Source organism: Sitophilus oryzae, unplaced genomic scaffold, assembly GCF_002938485.1.
Source record: "Sitophilus oryzae breed Bouriz unplaced genomic scaffold, Soryzae_2.0 scaffold_1179_pilon_pilon, whole genome shotgun sequence".
Lineage (NCBI taxonomy): Eukaryota > Metazoa > Arthropoda > Insecta > Coleoptera > Curculionidae > Sitophilus > Sitophilus oryzae.
Window position 1 is genome coordinate 1,144,877 of NW_022145814.1, and position 6,996 is coordinate 1,151,872.

Here is a 6,996-nt window from a genome sequence, read left to right on the forward strand (position 1 = left end):
CAATAATTATTTTATTGCAGCATCTTTTTTTACAAAAATAGTAATCCAAGTTCTTGAAAAGCTCAAGAACCTTTATTTATTAATAAGCAAAAAAATAAAATAATCTATGTGATACATGCCATCAAAATTATATCATATATCGTTGTAATCTTTTAGAAGACTAAAAATATACAACAATACAATAATTCATATTTTCTGAAAATAATTTTGACGTTGAAACAATAACAAAAAATATTATGCTTATTTTTCTCAAACAAAACTCGTCACGTAATCTAGACCAGCTAATGCCAGAGAGAATAATAAATTATATATTTTAATTAGTCGAACACCATCAGGTGGAGGCCTAATATCCTGTATTAAAAAACATAATAACATAAGACATGCCTTTAATCTATTTGAAAGTGAACATTCAAACATTATTTTTCCAGCAAACTTTGGCTTATAAATAGATAATTGCGCTATAAGTTTATTTATCTTCAAATAAAAATGTAAATTTCAATATATTCTAATTTATAATGAACTACTAAAACCATGCGCATATTTTCTAAAAAAAAATATTAATTTGAAAAACAAGACACTTTGAATTCCATGACTTACGATTTTAAATAGTCTGGATACTCTGAAGGGAAATTCGATACAATAAGCCTACGCGCTAACCTGTAAGTTTTAGTTAGAGCGCCCACCGAAGTGACGTAGCATCTTACGTGGCACGTAATCTGGCAAGTAACATGCATCTAGCAAGTTACGTCGAATTGAACAAACGACAATAAGTGTGTCAGCGCACACTGAAGTAGCGCTGTCAGAAACGTGTCATTTGTCGTTGTAGCATGCCATGCGACTGCTTTAACACTAGAACTGGTTCTACTTTTCGCCACATGCTATTAAAACGTTACTGGAATTTGGCAAAAATGAAGGACGATCCAGACTTCAATATACGTTTTGTATCACTGATTGAGACTAACCCATGTATTTATGACCACACTCGTGCCGATTATTCCAACAGGAATAAACAAGACTTGGCATGGTAACAACTTTTCTAACTAGCACAGCAAAAGTTTCTTTTTTCATTCTATAAAATGCTTGAAATCTTTCAGGATAGATATTCAATTCCTTAAAAACACTAAATCCACTGTTCCTTTGTCTCTTTTTGTAAAAGGGGTGTATCCAATAACAACGCTTTGGATAATTTTGGCTCATATTAATTAGGTTTACAACTACTAACAAATCTTCATCCTCTGAGGACGACATATTTACGCCACTGCCACATCACTTATATGTGCGTTTCCTGAAAAAGTATGCAATGCTATTGCCATATCATTTCCATGTATGTGCAACGTCATATGCTATGTCACTTTTGTGGGCGCTCTCCCTTAGTCGGCCGAATATTTAGTTGCAAAAGTGAAAACAATACATACTTATGAAGTCGATCGGCCGACTATTTGATTGTATGAGATCGCGGCTCCATAAGGCCGACTAAAAATTGCCTGTAAGCGCATAGCCTAAGGCTACGCAATGTAATCAAATATTGGGCAGATCAGCTCTATTAGAATGTATTTTTTTCACTTTTGCAACTAAATAGTCGGCTGACTAAAATTTATATGTCAGTGCGTACCACATATATCCTAAAAAACTCACAAGAGAAAGGCAGAAAAAATGCAGGATTCATTTAGAAATATGTAACAATTATTTTTAGTCAAATATGCGCTAATTGTTTTGAGTAGTGTACTACTTGCATAAGATTAATCTGTGTTAATGGCCAAAGATCTGCTGTATGAATAAAAGGTTTTGCTCACTGATATCATCAGTACAATAATAATAGCACTTGTAAGAGGGTCTTCTCGGATCCTGCTTAACTATTTATATAAAAATTTAGTTTTAGTGAAAAATCCCATTTGAAATTATTTATTGAAAGGATTGTGTTCGTAAGCTTATTCTGTTAATATTTCAACATAATTAAAAATACTTTCTCCCACTTCATTCTCCCATTGTTCAGTTAAAACAAACAAAAGAAGAATTTGCTCTAACTTTCACTGAAGTATAAAAAATTCACTCAAGTATAAATATACTGATCAGTTTTACTGAAAACATTCTCGATTCTTATTTTTAATCTGATATCATAAAATACAATATGCTCAAAAAAAAAATGAAGATCGCTGTCATTTTATATGTAAAATTATATGGGGAATTTCATCGATTGTCATTTCCAAGTCAACGTTTTTTTATCATACGATAAGAATTCATAAAAAGCACACAACTTTCATATTTAACGTTTTTTTGATAACTTACTACATTAATGAGATATAGGTGGGGGCTCACAATATATAGTCACCCAGTACCATGTAAAAAGGCAAAAGTTATATTTTGCTCTTTTAAAATTAAAGGTGTAGGTAGGGGAATAAAAATAAATCACCCAGTACAATGTAAAAGCAATATTTATCTTTAGTCCAAAAATTCACATTTTTCAACAAAACAAATGCTATAAAAATATTTATTAAAAAAAAAACATTTAAATTATTTTTGATTTGTTTAAAATAATATTTGACGTAAAAATGTTTTTATTGCATACATACATATATTTGTTACGCAAACAAAAATCAAGTTTCCAAAAAAATAAATCCGAGATGCATTTTTTTCCAATTAATTCTTTTAATGTAATGGTAAATTTATTTAACACATATTTAAATTTTATATTCATATATATACAGGGTGATTCACGGCAATGCGATGGCACGTTAGACGTTTATAGAGAACCGATTATAGAATTTTTTTGCAAATTTGGATTTTTACATAAAGACACCTGCTCCATCTTTCTTAAATATTTTCAGCACTACAGTGTTGCCGTATCATTCGAAAAGTGGTAGCATCTTTCTTATTTTAAATGGGACACCCAGTATATTACTACATTCTAATAGTATACTTATACTAACATATACCTATCTCTAATAGTTTTTAAGATAAAAAATAAAACATGTGTAAAATTGACAAAAACACGATTATGAATAAGCATTGGTAAAATCATGAATTAAACATTTTTAAAGTTGAAATTTAGATTAATTAACTTAACGAAAGTGGATATATTCGATCTATCTAAATAAACCAATTGGATATCACACAGAGAGAGAGCAAGAATATTATTTATTTCCGTTTGTTATAAAGTTCTTAAAATCTTTGTTACTTTAAATTCAACCCTATGAATATTATTCAAAAAATTAAAAGACTAATACAATTGCTTTTCAACGATATATATCATGTTCCTATACCTAAACCTTCTGGTTTAAAAAAAAGTAAAGCTATTTAAAAATGAATAATTCTATTATTGTAGTTTCATTTGAAGAATTTCGTTACCATGACAATTTTAGAAATTTAGCACGTCAACTCTAGAGCTTCATTCAGAACCTCGCAATTAGTGGAATAAATTAGTGGTTTCAATTATTGAAAGTAGAAGCGTAGAAGTTTAGTTCTTTAATGTCAATGTAAGCATTCAGAACGTCAAAATTAGTGGTAGGCGTTTTCAATTAGTAGAAAAAGTTATCAAACTTTTGACTTTTCCACTAATTATACTTCAAAATTTAGGAGAAGTGTCATTTTGGCCTTTGATTATCTTCCGTCCAGAGAAACTGTGGTTAGAAATCAAAATTTGATTGTTTTATAAGCTAAACATTAGTCTTTCTCTATGGATACAACTACTGACTAACGCAAGCTGTTGCTAGGATATTCTATTAATTTTAATTGTGTTTTTTATACATTGTGAATGATCTTAAACTAAAAAGTATAAAGTGTAATTGAAACCACTAATTTATTCCACTAATTGCGAGGTTCTGAATGAAGCTTAATTGATACTTATAAAGTTTGAATATTTGTCATGGCAACCATTTTCTTTGAACGAAACAATTATAATAGAATTATTACCTTTTAAATGGCTTTACTGAAGAAACCAGAAGGTTTAGGTATAGGAACATGATATATCGTTGAAAAGCAATTTTATTTGGGTTTTTATTTTTTAAATAATATTCATAGGGTTGAATTTAAAATGACAAAGATTTGAGTAATTTTATATCAAACGGAAATATTTCATTTTATTATCTATTATTTTTCCTGACCTCCCTGTTTGATATCCAATCCGTTGATTTAGATAGATTAGATATGCCCACTCTCCTTAACCTATAAACCAAATTTCAGCTTTCAATATGCCGAATTTATGATTTCACCAATATGCATATTCAAGATTGTTTCTGTCATTTTACACATGTTTTATTTTTAGCCGACCATACCAATAGGTATGGTAGGCTATTAAGATCGGAAAAAAAAGTTTTTTTAATTTCACTCAAAATGAGTTATTTGGGTCATAAATGACCTAAATACAAAATATTTTTTCATGGTGTCTGTCTGTCTGTCTGTTCGTCTGTAACACGATAACTCAAAAACCGCTAAACCGATTTTAACCAAATTTGGTACAAAAATACTGTGGCACCCGAGAATCTGGCCATTAGTTTTTGGTGGGTGTGGGGGGTTGGTAAAGGGGTATGGGAGGGGGTTAGGTTAGGTAGTAACTCCAAAATTACAGTAGCTAGCGAAACGCGGTTTTCAATTTAAGATTAGGAATAATATTTGTAACAAAATTTGTAATAACATCAAAATCAGTCAAAGTCGCAGTTTTTGAGATAAAAAAAAATTGGAAAAATTTCTTTACTTTGCCTTAACTGCCTACCAACTTTTTATTAACATATTATAGTATGGGCGGATATACGTGCCTCCCGGCGCCAATTTTTTTTTATCGAAAACTATCAGAGATATATAAAAACTATCAGAACTATCTATCGAAAACTATCAGAGTATAATATAAAAATTATGAGATATCAAAATAGTTTTCAAAAATGTAATAATTAATACGGGTGTGGCATTTAAAATAACAAAGATGTTACAATTTTTAGTATGAAGAGGCAACACTGTAATGCTGAACATATTTTAGACAGACGGAGCAGGTGTCTTTATGCAAAATATTCAAATTTTCAAAAAAAATCGTATCACGGTTTTTCACAAACGTCGAACATGCCATGGCCGTGAATCACCCCTGTATTAATTAAAATTAAATTAGTTATTAGTAAATAAATTTAATTATTTTATATTATGACCCAAATAGTTTTATATGAATCACACCGACTTATAAGAAAATGCAAATGGGACAAACGCAGCTTTTGTCTTTTGTCTTATAATCCCTTCGCCAAGTTCAATGGTTGTTCTATGCACTATCAAACGAGACGATAGCCATTCATAAAAGTTTATTAATCATACGAGATCCTTTGAAATGCATCTTGGCATAATCGCGTCCTTCATATTTCACGCGACGTCGCCTAAAGATGTGATTGCCGTTGACATGTAATTATTTGAGGCCGCTCGACATCGAGCCCGTCTGAAGCCTTCTTCGCAGATGGCGGCTTATTTGCAAATTTGCTCTGGTGGTTAAAGCTGCAGCGGGTAACATTTTTTTCCAAGATATCGTCTTTGATAAAAAGAAAGTCTTTTCAACTAGACGTCATTTACTAAAAATTAACATTAATTATAGATAGAATAAAAACACAGCACGTTTCCAGTCACACAATTCTATTTCAAACAATTTTTTAAATATTTGATCTTAATCATCATAACATAGTTTACTCCATATAAAAATAACTTACAAACTTTTTAAGACCAACTGGCAATAAAAGTCATTAAAAAATAAAGAGTACGGGCCAAGTAAATGACGTCTTGCCAAAATTATAATCGATTGCCAGTCCCCAATCGTCTTTGGCGTCGTTATTTTCGATCGTATGCTATTTACGCTCTAAAATTCACTTATTAGTTAGTTACTAATTAATTAGTTAGTTAATTAGTTCGTTGGTTAATTAATTAGTTAGTTAGTTAGTTTTGTAGCAACGGGGGGCATTGACTATTTGACCTTATGGTTAAGCCGCCACTGCTTTCAAATAAAGGAAAAAGTTAATAATCAAAAGTTGTAGTCATTTCCGGTGAAACAGGATTTCATAAACGAATATTTCAAAACAGCGATTCCAAAATATAAAGTATTAGCCCAAAACAGCTGAAAATCATAAAAACCGCGTTCCAGACTATATATATCTTCCGGCTATTTGCGTGGCTTCGGCGTACTTGAGGGATAAAATTCGTGAAATATAAGCCCAATATTGTAAAAACTATAAGCAGAAAGTGTAGTCTTGACTGACTAGTGAGAAAGATAATCTAGGAACTAGTGGGGTTGCAGTCGGAAGGGTTTGACAAAGAATTAATACACTTTGTTAATTGTCAAGCTTTCGGAATTTATTTATTCCTTCCTCAGGACACTAAAATGGAAATACGTGTTAGACAATTATTGCTCTAAAAGTTAAGAATAAAAACTTACTTAACGTGGAACAGAAAAGACCTTCATAAAAACTACATTAAAAAATATGGCTCGTGTTGATAACTCCACCGTGAAGCATCGCTGACCAGTCAACCACAAAAAAGGGGGGAAGAGGGCTGTTATAGGGCGGTTAAGCCGCCTGATATTTATTTAGAACATTGGAATAATTAAGAGATGTTCAATTAAAAATTAAAAATTCAATTGCGTCTCAATCTAAGGCGTGAAGGCGCAAAACAACTGACAGGCGACAACCGCGACATCCATCTGACAACGGTCAATTGTCAAACGTCAAGAAGTTTATAAAAATCATCTATGAATGCCGAACAGGGCTGTGGCATGTCAATTATTATATTCCTGTAAAAATTAATAATGTGGGTGGTCATGTAGAAAAGTTGAGTGATCAAGGCACGCACACTTATAAAAACATTTAATTAACACCCTTACTCGTGCAACGAGAATGGTCATATACAATTACATTTACAGTCCAAAAGATGTCACTAAATGTCTGCAACCAGAAAAACATTGAGCACAATTCAAAAAAAAATTTCTATGCAAGTGTACATACAAACATTAAGATGTACTGAAATTTAAAAAAGGAAGAA